The sequence below is a fragment of the Hyperolius riggenbachi genome, chromosome 8 (genome assembly GCF_040937935.1).
Source record: "Hyperolius riggenbachi isolate aHypRig1 chromosome 8, aHypRig1.pri, whole genome shotgun sequence".
NCBI lineage: Eukaryota > Metazoa > Chordata > Amphibia > Anura > Hyperoliidae > Hyperolius > Hyperolius riggenbachi.
The window spans coordinates 117,263,077-117,275,710 of NC_090653.1; the positions used below are offsets into that span (position 1 = coordinate 117,263,077).

General features: G+C 43.7%; 1 long non-coding RNA gene across 1 annotated transcript in view; it reads right to left on the reverse strand.

Moving 5' to 3' along the window:
• LOC137528297 (uncharacterized) overlaps positions 1-12,634 on the reverse strand; it is a 185,702-nt gene that overhangs the window by 10,492 nt on the left and 162,576 nt on the right. The window contains exon 3 of the long non-coding RNA XR_011023350.1: positions 59-149. This is a non-coding gene — a long non-coding RNA (uncharacterized lncRNA). The remainder of the gene's footprint in view (positions 1-58; positions 150-12,634) is intronic.

Sequence of the window (12,634 nt, forward strand, 5' to 3'; positions counted from 1 at the left end):
AAACAAATTAATAATTAAAATGAATCTTATGTCATAGAATTACGGATACAGGCATTACCTATCTTTTCAGAAATGTTCAGATCCTTGGTTGCTGCCCTTATTGTTCAGTCTCATTGGTTGTAGAATGTACAGATTTAGCCTCTGCCTTCCTAAAAGAGAAGGTAATTTCAGGTGAACAGTAAAGCATGCCAATAATACATTACTTCAGGAGAGTGAGTGGAGCCATGCAAATCACTCAATTTGCTCTTGCAAGCCCAGACATGCATTAAGAAACATGTGTGAGTGGCTTAGATGGATGGAATTTGCCTGCCTCCCCTATTTGTGAAAGGAGGGTGTATGAGTCACCCAGTGTGAAACACATATAAAAAAGTAGCTACTTCATCTGGAGGATACACCCTGATGAAGTGTCAGTAGGGGTGGGAGGAGCTATTGCCTGTGCATGCTAGCTAGCAAACAAACTGACACAAGTCAAACCCATGTGGTCCTCATGATTAGGGTTATATTCTATTAGCGGCTACATCCGGTGCCCTTTTTTTCCAGGCGCCCTTTATATATATATATGTGCATTACAAAAACAATTAGTTATTTGTCAATGAAACAAGAAAGCTTAAGTTTGCAGCCATGCCATGATGGCTTTCAGATACATATTTATGAACACATGAATCTGACATTTTGCAGGGACAGTAAATAGGGAAAATGAATGTTCTAAAGTGAGGTGAGCTGAGATGAGCTGAGTTGAGTGCAGTCAAAAATACATACACACATCAACCTGCAGCAAAGACAGCAACAAAATCCAGAAAACCTATTCTGGATGCTAAATATTAGTTACCCCCCCCCCCCACACACACACACACACACACACACACTCTAATAATAATAATAATAATGTAACATGGATTCCTCCTCAGAGCTGGTCCCTACTCTATGCCATGTCAGTCAGCATACAAAGCGATACAAAACCTGAATTGGGCAAAGGAATAGTTAACATTTTAAAAACAGGAACACTTCCGCCATACATCTAGCAATCCTGTAGTTAGGTAGAAATTCATACTTCCCTGACTCAGTCCATTTACAAAAACAGATTGCCAGTAACTAATAGCATGAGGCTGTGCTCCTCTTGCATAGAGAAGGTCAAGTGCTAGAAAAAAGAAACAAAAAAAAAAAAGAAAAGAAAGGAAGGAAAGAAAAAAAAACTGTATGGCTTTTCACACTTATAACAGTACTTTTTTTTTGTTTTGTTTTTTGTTTTTTTGTTTCTCTCTCAGTCGACTTTCCCTCTTTTCCGCCTCTGTATCTCCTACTTAATGAGCAACCATAGTCCCCTGGTGTTCGCCCTTTTTTGATACCTAGCATTGACATCCTCCCCCTTCTCTTTCTTCCCCCATATCAATCTCTTCCTAACACCCCACTGTAAATATTAACTCCTTCCGGATGTCTATACCGAACCATATAATCATGAGAAGGTAAGCTCCAAACCCTTTCAACAGATGCATAACCGTAACAGCTAAGCCTAGCCAATAGCAAAATCTGATTAAACTTCAGATTCATCTGGTGTCTGTCGATAGACTAATGAATGGGCCACCAATCCAAGTAACTTATATTATGCCCAACCCAATGGTTTTCATGTTAGGGGCAGGACACCATTTACCTGGCTGGGACAAATGTATTTCTCCAATGCCAGGACTAGTCTTGCATATAAAAGAGGTGGTGATGAAAACAAAAACAATGGTATTTATTCATTCTGTGGTGTGGATTTTGCTTTAAAGATCCTTCAGACCAATTTTTTCTTCAAAACGGAATCTTTTTAAATAACATCCATTCTTTTTTAACACACACAATCCATTTTATATTTATTCATTTTTGCTTAAATAACTACATTTTTTTTACTGAAGTCAAAAAAGAAGAGACTAGTAAAGGAACAGCATAAAGATGAAGGCAAGGTCACATCAATTGACAGAAGTCTGTAATATGCCTGCATAAATATAATTAGAACTGTCAGGAACAGATGCATTTTGTAAACTCCAAAGGAACATGCACAGCTCTATTGCCTGTTACATTTGGAAGCAAATACGGTATATCCTATCATCCTAGTTTATTCTTTATATTGGTGTTAGTTTATTCTTTATATTGGTTTATGCCTTTTAAATAATAATAATATAATAATAATAATATTAATAATAATAATAATAATAATAATAATAATAATAATAATTGCTATAGGACTATAGATGACTACAAGGGTGCCCTGAATTTCTCATGGTAGAAGCTACAGACAGGATAAAGTTTGGTCTCCTGCTCTTCATTTAGTAAGGAAATGTGAGAAGCAGCATATGCAGTCCCGCACTGCTGTCATCTTCAATTTGTTGGCCTCTCATCACATTACATAGGAGATTTCAGATGGTGTCATGCTTGCCTTTTAAGGTTTGCTGTGCCTCTTATTTTCCATACGTGTGTCACTTTGTCTGCTGCATATGACTACCCAGGAACATAATTTTGTTCATTTTTACAGGTTGTTGTTATACGTACGAGTGGCAATTACTCCAGGATAAGACTTTTGTAGAGGCAATCTCTCAGGCTACTGTGCATATACAGGCTGACATTATCATTGCCTGTGACAGGAACAAACAGAAATCAGACTTTTTTTGTTGATTTGTTTGTTATTTTTTTTTTCTGAAGTTATTTTAGTCCTCCAGGTTTCTCACTATGACGTATTTATTATGATAGATTGAAAAATCTGGCTAAATAAGGGAGGAAAGAAAATATATACTGCAAGCAGTAGTTCCAGCCTACGACCAATGAAGTGGCTTGGCTTAATGGATCGCACCCTTGCCTTGTAGCGAAGGGTCCCTGATTTGTATGTTCTCCTCGTGTCTGCCTGGCCTGCCCACATCCCAAAAACATACAGATAAGTTAACTGGCTTCCACCTAAATTGGCCCTAGACGGTGACACATGAATATGGTAAGGATTAGATTGTGAACTCCTTTGAGGGACAGTTACTGACAAGACGATATATACTTTGCAAAGTGCTGCAGAAGATGTCAACACTATAAATACTAAATATTAATAACAACGATGTGCCTCTTATGTTTCATTGAACCAAGCTGGGAACTATTCAAATCTGATATTATTAACGATACCTGGTTAGGATCTGTAATCACTTCCTCCAGAAATGCAGTTAGGACCTTCTTGGATACTTACAGTGCCCTGGCTGCATAATGAGCTTATTGTAAAAGAATTAAAAGTCACATGAACAATTTTTTGAAATGATTGTTATTTTCACAAAAAGGGCAGTTGAATTTAGAATGATGCCTGGATTGGGTTGCAACCACTTTGAATTTCAGGGTTTCTACACATTATGGTTCCTGACAATTTGTCTTGTACACATGTCTAAACTTGGCAGAGGTGGCTAGTCAAGGCACTGTTAGAAGAATGTAGCATGTGCAGGCCCATTTCTTAGGGCCATGCGGCCTGTGCGGCCTGAGCGCAGAGGGGGGGGGCGCTGTAATGGAGGGGGGAGTCAGCCTGACCTCTCTCTCCCTTCCTCTCCTGGGCCGCCCTCCGTGCTCCCCCCTCCGACTGCAGAGTTAGCGCAGGGAAGCGCTGTAAATAATAACTCACCTCCCAGGTTCCAATCGCCGCTTACTAGCCGCTGGTCTCCTCCTCGGGATAGACACTTATACACATGCTGCTTCCTGTTTAGCAGGAAGCAGCATGTGTATAAGCATCTATGCCGAGGAGGAGACCAGCAGCTAGTGAGTGGCGATTGGAACCTGGGAGGTGAATTACTGACTATTTACAGCGCTTCCCTGCGCTAACTCTGCAGTCGGAGGGGGGAGCACGGAGGGCGGCCCAGGAGAGGAAGGGAGGGAGAGGTGAGGGTGACAGGTGAGGAGGCAGGGAGGACAGCGGGAGCCGTTGCTATGCGTCCTACGCATTCTCTGCTATACTAATTAGTATAGCTCGTCGGAGATCTTCAATCAACTTAATTGAAGATCGCAAGATTAGAGGATATTGGCGTGGAACATTTCCTGTTTAGCAGGAAGCAGCATGTGTATAAGCATCTATGCCGAGGAGGAGACCAGCGGCTAGTGAGTGGCGATTGGAACCTGGGAGGTGAATTACTATTTACAGCGCTTCCCTGCGCTAACTCTGCAGTCAGAGGGGGGAGCACGGAGGGTGGCCCGGGAGAGGAAGGGAGGGAGAGGTAAGGGTGACAGGTGAGGAGGCAGGGAGGACAGTGGGAGCCATTGCTATGCGTCCTATGCATTCTCTGCTATACTAATTAGTATAGCTCGTCGGAGATCTTCAATCAACTTAATTGAAGATCGCAAGATTAGAGGATATTGGCGTGGAACATTTCTGAAGATATTGGCGTGGGAACTTTTTTTAAAGGTACAGGTTAGTATTTCTGGTTAATTAAGAACATTAAAGGACTTTTTTCGGCGTCGTGTTTTTATTTCAATTAACCCTTTGTGGAAATGGGTTAGGGGTACTTTGTACCTCTATACTCATTTCTCCTAGGAGGGGGTGGACATCTGGGGTTCCCTTCTTAAAGGGGACTCCCAGATGCCATCATAAACCCCCCCAGGGAGTCGTTGACCCCACCTCCTCCTGGGGCACCGGAGGTGGGGAAGAGCCCCTTGTCCATGGATTGGACAAAGGGTCGGGGGAAGAGGGAAAGGCTTGGCTGCCCCTCTCCCCCGGAGTCCCTCCATACCATGGACCATGCAGGCTGGTATAGCTCAGGGTGCGAAGCCCCAGTCGGCCAGGGCTCTGCATTCTGGCTATCCCAGCCTGCATGGGAGACAAGGGGTTACAGAGGCTCTGGAGGGGGTACCCCATGCCATTTTTTGGGGGAAATTTCCCACTATCTGAACATTAAAAAAAAAAAAAGTTTAATTTGTTTTTAAAATATTGTTTCCCGCTATCTTTTTAACATATCCTGCAAATTTTGGTGTTGCTAGGATGTAAGGGGCCTTTGCTATTAACTGCTAAAGTCGGCGGGAATTGTTTCCCTAAGAACTGTCATTTACACATTTAAAGGGAACCAGAAAGGAAGGACAGTAAAAAAAATAAAAAGATTTCATACATAACTGGGGCTTCCTCCAGCCCCATAAGCCTGGATCGCTCCCACGCCGCAATCATCCGCTTCCTCTATCGCCAGTACCGGGTCCTGTCACTTCCGGCGGACGCGACCAATTGTCCACATACACAGGGGCTCCCTCCATACCCTTACACATGTGGCTGCGTAGTAAGGCGCCGCACACGTAAGGATAAGGAGAGAGCACCAGTGATGCAGAAAATTGGGCGCGTGCTTCCGCCGACTGGCCGAAAATACGGGACACGGTTCCGATGAATACAGGCGGTGGCGTGGGAGCGATCCAGGCTTATGGGGCTCGAGGAAGCCCCAGGTATGTATAAAATCTTTTACCTTCTTCAGCTCTGGTTCTCTTTAAATGTATACTATTTTAGTTTGAAACGAGATCTTTAAAATTGATTTTCTCAAAAAGTATAAGGTCTTTTTGATTTTTTTTTCTTCTTGTAGTCACTGTCCCCCTCCATGTACCCTGCAAATTTGGTGTTTCTACTATGTAAGGGGGCTTTTCTATTAACAGCTAAAGTCAGTGGGCGTTTCATTTTCCCCCGGTCAGAAGGAGAATTTTAAAATCGATTTTCTCAAAAACTGTAAGGTCTTTTTGAAATGTTTTTTTTCCTCTTATACCCATTGTCCCTATTTACATACCATGCAAATTTGGTGTTTATAGCATGTAATGGGGCTTAGCTATTAACCGTTAAAGTCGGTGCCATTAAAGTCTATGGGAAAAATGCAAACGCAAACTTTTTTGAAAAAAAATTGCACTTTGCGGTGAACACAAACTGCTGAGATTTGTGCAAACAAGTTTGCCGGCGAACCGTTTGGGCCATCTCTATTTATACTTACCTGGGGCCTCCTCTTGCCACATGAGGTCAGGGGCTCCCTTGTTGTCCTCTCTGGCTCCTCCATTCAATTGTAAAAGCTCACGGTACTCTGGACAGTTGCGGTCAGAAGTTGGCTTCTGCACATGTGCGGCCAGGCCTGGGATCGTTCTGCACCAGCGCAGTACTACTGCACAGGCGCAGAATGCTCCCTGGCACAGTAGCGCAATGGGAGGTGCATGCATGGTTGAGCCTCACATGCACAGCAGAGCACAGCTGACCAGAATATCATGAGTTTTTACAATTGAAAGGAGCCACCAGAGAGAACAACGAGGAAGCCCATGGGCCTCATGGGGCTGGAGGAAGCCCCAGGTAAGTATAAATACTGCCATTAACACTATCTCAGCATCTCTTTAACTGAATGACTGCTGCTATTTCCTATAAGAGCAATAATTCACTCTTGAGCAGGTGTATACGTGTGTGCCTATGCACAAGCACTAGCGATGGGGTAATTCATGTAGAGATATGTAAGAGCAAGCAGCTGTGTCTTTTATACCTGAGTGTTAATTTTACATTGAAAAACGCACAGGTAGACTTAATTGGATTTTCTATTAGCATCCATGAACCGTAAAGAGACTCTGTAACAAAATGTTCAGCCTTATTTCTTCTACCCTATAAGTTCCTATGCCTGTTCTAATGTGGTCTGTCTTACTGCAGCCTTTCCTAGTTGCACAGTGGCTGTATTATCTCTGTTATATAATCTAATCTTCTTTCCTCTGACGGCTTTGTCAGACTCAGGCACTCAGGCAGGAATGTGCTACTCTGCTTGTGATAGGATAGACGCTATACACATCCTCTCCATGCCCCCTGCAGGCTCTGTGTGAGTCACAGACTGAGCTCCTCTCAGCCTATCACACTCTGGTTAGCAGCCATGTCTTTTGTTTGTAAACACTGCCTAAAACTGGCAATTACAAGCCAGTTTTGCAGCAGGGAGTGGCAGAAACATCACAGAGGGGCCCAGGAGAACATAATGAATAGAATGGTATGCTTTTTATTGTAAGAATTTTAGAGTACAGATTCTCTTTAAAGAGACTCTGTAATACATTTTTCAGCCTTATTTCTTCTTTCCTATAAGTTCCTATACCTGTTCTAATATGGTCTGTCTTACTGCAGCCTTTCCTAGTTGCACAGTGGCTGTATTATGTCTGTTATATAATCTAATCTTCTTTCCTTTGTCAGCGTTGTCGGCTCAGGCAGGAATATGCTGCTCTGCTGTGATAGGTAGAAGTTATACACACCCTCTCCACGCCTCCAGCAGGCTCTGTATGAGTCACAGACTGAGCTTCTCTCAGCCTATCACATACTGGTTAGCAGCCATGTTTTTTGTTTGTAAACACTGCCTAAAACTGGCAATTACAAGCCAAGATTGCAGCAGGGAGTGGCAGAAACAGGAAAGAGGAGCCCAGGAGAACATATTGAATAAAATGGTATGCTTTTTATTGGAAGAATTTTAGAGTACAGATTCTCTTTAAGACTGCTTTTACAGTTGTGCAGGTGAGGCTACCACAGGATCACCAAATCACACAAATCTGTACTTCATATGACCCTGTGGCAGAGTGCACCAACATGGTCATATGCATAGGCCTGCACCCCACTTAGTGGCGTACACTCTGCTGGACAGAAAGTAAGTCACTGGGATTCCTGTTGGTCTGTGCATGCACATCACACAATGCTCCATTGTTTATACTTTATTGCGCCACCGTAGACTGCATAATCTGTGCAGTAGGCATAAATCATGTGGTAACACACTGTTGACTTTGTGGTGGCATTGCTGCGAATTGAATACTTCCATTGTGTGCATCATATTAAGTATGAAAGTCTCCAAAGATTTTCATTGACTTAGCAGCCTCTTGTCATAAAGAAAAGCTTACCGCAATGTTATATTGAAAAATGGCCCTAAAGGACACCTAAACTGAGAGGGATATGGAGACTGCCATATTCATTTACTTTTAAACAATTCCATCTGCCTTTATCCATAGATCTTGAACAAGCCTGCAAATCAGATGTTTCTGACTTAAGTCTGACTAGATTAGCTACATGCTTGTTTCAGGTGTGTGATTCAGGCATTACTGCAGCAAAATAGATCAGCAGGATGCCAGGCAACTGATATTATTTAAAAGGAAATAAATATGTCAGCCTCCATATTCCTCTAAGCTCAGGTGTCCTTTAAAAAATGGATCACAAAAACAACACTAGCTCTCAAAAGAGCTGTCGAGGATGAGGAGTGCTTTTTAGCAATAAGATCAGCAAGAAGAAGCAACCTAAGCTAACTAAGCTTTCCTCATGTCAGAAGCAAGGTTCTCTCCCTTCTCTAATTACTGCAGCCACACAAGTAAGTGAAATGGCTGATGCTGCCTGCATTTTATAGGGGGGGGGGGGGGGGGCTCCAGGAGAGAGTGTAGCCAGATTGGCTACCCTGTGCCTGCTGACTGTGATGTAGAGGGTCAAAGTTGACCCTAATGATGTAGTATAGGGGCAGGTCGAACTCGCATATAGTTTGCGTTCGATCGCGAATGTGAACCATTGAAGTTCGCGTGCGAACCGTTCAGGCCAACTCTAGTCCCTGTGCATGCTTAGTTCCATTGTCAGTACCAAAAAAAGAAAAATATTTGTGCTTGATCATAGAAGCCTGCACTGCTGACTGCCTTTTTTGCTGCATTTGCTGGAAAAAAAAAAAGAGATTCAATTATTTGAGGCTACTTTTAGCCCATAGAAGCCTGTGTTCTTGCCACTGTTCCACTCTCTGTGCAGCCATGTCACTTTTGGGAATGTTTTCTGCAGGCGCAGTACTTCTGCACCTATGTGAGATACAAAAGTGACATGAATGTCTGATTGATTGATTGATTGATAAGAGATTACTGTTCACAGTATATATGTTAGCTTCTTTTAGTACTGGGTGTTCTATGATAATTCATTACAACTATTTTAATTCCAAATAACATATTTTTTCATTCTCATGGCCAACTGACCATGAGAATGTTGCTCTCTACAACACTAGTCAAAATATGAGATGGTGTGCAGAGTTCTCACATAAGCATGTGAAGGGTTGCGGAATAGCCGCCGCCAGTGCTGGGCCAAAATTACGCATTAGCGTAATTACGCATCGTAATTCACTACAAATGCACCGTAAGCGTTACGTGTAAGGTTACGGTATTACGCGTAATTAATTACGCGTAGACCGTAGGTTACGTTGTTACGCGTAACAAATTACGCGTAAGACAGTAAACTCCCATTGAATTACACAGTCTGCCGTAATCGCGTAATAATATAAAAAAGCCGCCGACTTTAAGGGTTAATAGCAAAGCTCCCTTAAGTGCTAAGAGCCTCAAATTTGGAGAATATATTAAGGAGATCAGAAGGAATAAGAGGAAATTTTTTTTTTCAAAAAGACAATATAGTTTTTGAGAAAATCGATGTTAAAGTTTCAAAGGAAAAATATATACATTTAAAAACCCGCCGACTTTAACGGTTAATAGCAAAGCCTGCTTAAAATTTAGGAACACCAAATTCACAGGGTATATTAAGGGGATCAGTGGGAATAAGAGGAAACATTTTTTTTTCAAAAAGACCTTATAGTTTTTGAGAAAATCGATTTTTAAGTTTCAAGGGCAAAAATGTCTTTTAAATGCGGAAAATGTCAGTTTTTTTTTGCACAGGTAACAATAGTGTTTTATTTTCATAGATTCCCCCAAGTGGGAAGAGTTTTACTTACTTTGTTCTGAGTGTGGGAAATATAAAAAAAAAACGACGTGGGGTCCCCCCTCCCAGACCTCTTTAACCTCTTGTCCCCCATGCAGACTGGGATAGCCAGAATGCGGAGCACCGGCCGCGTGGGGCTCCGCACCCTGACTATACCAGCCCGCATGGTCCATGGATTGGGGGGTCTCGGAAGGGGAGGGGCAGCCAATCTTTCCCCTCCCCCTCCGAGCCCTTGTCCAATCCAAGGACAAGGGGCTCTTCTCCACCTCCGATGGGCGGTGGAGGTGGAGGCCGCGATTTCCTGGGGGGGGGTTCATGGTGGCATCTGGGAGTCCCCTTTAAAAAGGGGTCCCATAGATGCCCACCCCCCCTCCCAGGAGAAATGAGTGTAGAGGTACTTGTACCCCTTACCCATTTCCTTTAAGAGTTAAAAGTAAATAAACACACAAACACATAGAAAAAGTATTTTAATTGAACAAAAAACATAACCACGAAAACAGTCCTTTAATATTCTTAATTAACCATTAATACTTACCTGTCCCTTTAAAAGCCAGTTCCCACGCAATATCCTCGGAAATATACTAATCAGTTACAATGTAACAAAGTTGTTACAATGTAACAACTTTGTTACTTTGTAACACCACTGCACCCGACGTCACTCGCCGCCGCCGCTGCATACCCGTCTGCGCTGCACGGACCCGACAGAGCTCTGAGCTATATAGCTCAGAGCTCTCGAAAGCATCTTTGTATTTGGGCTCCAAGGAGCCCCATTGGTCCTTAGCAGACCAATGGGGTTCCTTCTGATTTGAAGGAACCCCATTGGTCTGCTAAGGACCAATGGGGCTCCTTGGAGCCCAAATACAAAGATGCTTTTGAGAGCTCTGAGCTATATAGCTCAGAGCTCTGTCGGGTGAAGGACGCTAAGTCCCCGCCGGCTCCGCTGCCCTCCCCGCCTCTCCCACATGTCACCTAAATACATCCTGGCACCCAACATTGATCCATGCGTCAACTTTTCCGCTTGGCAGCATGACCTTACGCATTAATTGCTAATAGGATTTTACGCGTAAGCCTATAACGTAACAACCTGAATTACGGTATTCTTATGCGTAATTGCGTAAGGGCTATGCGTAATTACAGACATGTACCGAAATTGAATGTCTATGCTGTAAGCGTAATTCTGTAATGCGTAATAGCGTAAAATTACGCTTAATGATCCGTAAGCGTAGCTTTTTCCATTACGCCCAGCACTGGCCGCCGCGTGCTCTGACGGCGTGGCGGCTAGTTCCACGTCCAGCCCGGCGGTTTACGCGCGGCAACATGTGTCAGATGTAGTGCAGCCTTCCTGTGCACATAGGCTGAGGAATACATGAGCGCGCGCGGAGAGACAGAAGCTTTATGGGGAGCAGAGAGGGATCAGCTGACTCCCTTGGTCAGCTGATCTCAGGATGTATGTGGATTGGCTGGAGGGGACTGGGCGGCGCTGATCAGCGCTGCACTATATAACCACTCGTCCCTCAGTCTGCCGTTGCGAATGCTGTGTGTTGGCACACAGACCTCAGTGAGATCCCACAGTGTGTTGTAACCAGGAGGACCTGGGAATTCACACTGAGCTAGATTATTCTCGCATTGCTATGTTATGCTATAGACTAGTTCCAGGGTGTTGTGACTACGGACCTCACACCCAAGCCTAGGATACTATGTCATTGCTATGTTATGCTGTAGACTAGTTCCAGGGTGTTGTGACTGCGGACCTCACACCCAAGCCTAGGATACTGTGTCATTGCTACGTTATGCTATAGACTAGTTCCAGGGTGTTGTGACTACGGACCTCACACCCAAGACTAGGATACTGTGTCATTGCTATGTTATGCTATAGACTAGTTCCAGGGTGTTGTGACTATGGACCTCACACCCAAGCCTAGGATACTCTTTTATTTCTATGTTATGCTATAGACTAGTTCCAGGGTGTTGTGACTACGGACCTCACACCCAAGACTAGCATTGTGTACTTGTATTACTTTAGCCCGGTTCCAGGGTGTAGAGAGCTAGGATCTCACATCCAGTTAGGGCAAGTCTGTTCATCTTAGCAGCAGGGCATCCTGCAACCAAGCCTAGGTCCCTCTCCTAGGGAGCCTCTAGGCTATAGGGATTCACCCACAGTCTGGGGTGAATTCCCTTCTTCTTCTAACCTCCAGCTCCTCTGGTGGTCCTTACTCAAAGTGTTACTGTTACACCAAACACTCATATCTCAGGTGTCCAGAGGTTAGACATACCTGGATTATTGGTGATTCTTCAGATCATCCATAATCTGGTGTATATCTGTATTACTGGCGATTCTGCAGATCACCAATAATCAGATTCTCTCTGCGTGTTGACACCAATCGTTACAGAACGGCAGACCCAAACAATATGGACGCACATGACAGTCGTCTGCTTGCACTCACCACCTCGGTGGAGAATTAGATCAGTGTGCTGGATAGTCATCAGACCCAGATCAATGCTTTGTCTGGGTCTATACAAGCCCTTCAGACGACTGTTAACTCAGTGCGATCCCCTCTTGTTACAGACTTACGTATGCCTGTGCCCGAGAAGTTTTCTGGTCATAGATCTGACTTTCGAAACTTTAAAAATCGAGTGTTATCTTACTTTGAGTTAAGACCTAATGCTTCAGGTACTGTCACACAGAGAATTATCTTTATTAAGACACTGTTGACTGGGGATTCCCAGACCTAGGCATATGGTCTTCAACCAGGGGATGGGGCCCTGACCTCTGTGGAGGAATTTTTCAAAGCTATGGCTATAATTTACGATGATCCGGACTTTGCTTCGACCGCTGAGCGGAAGCTCAAGATGTTGCGGCAAGGCAAGGATTCTGTAGAGACTTATGCAGCTGAGTTCAGGAAGTGGGTGGTGTCAGCTAGATGGGGCTAATTTGCATTATTAGATTGTTTCTTTTCA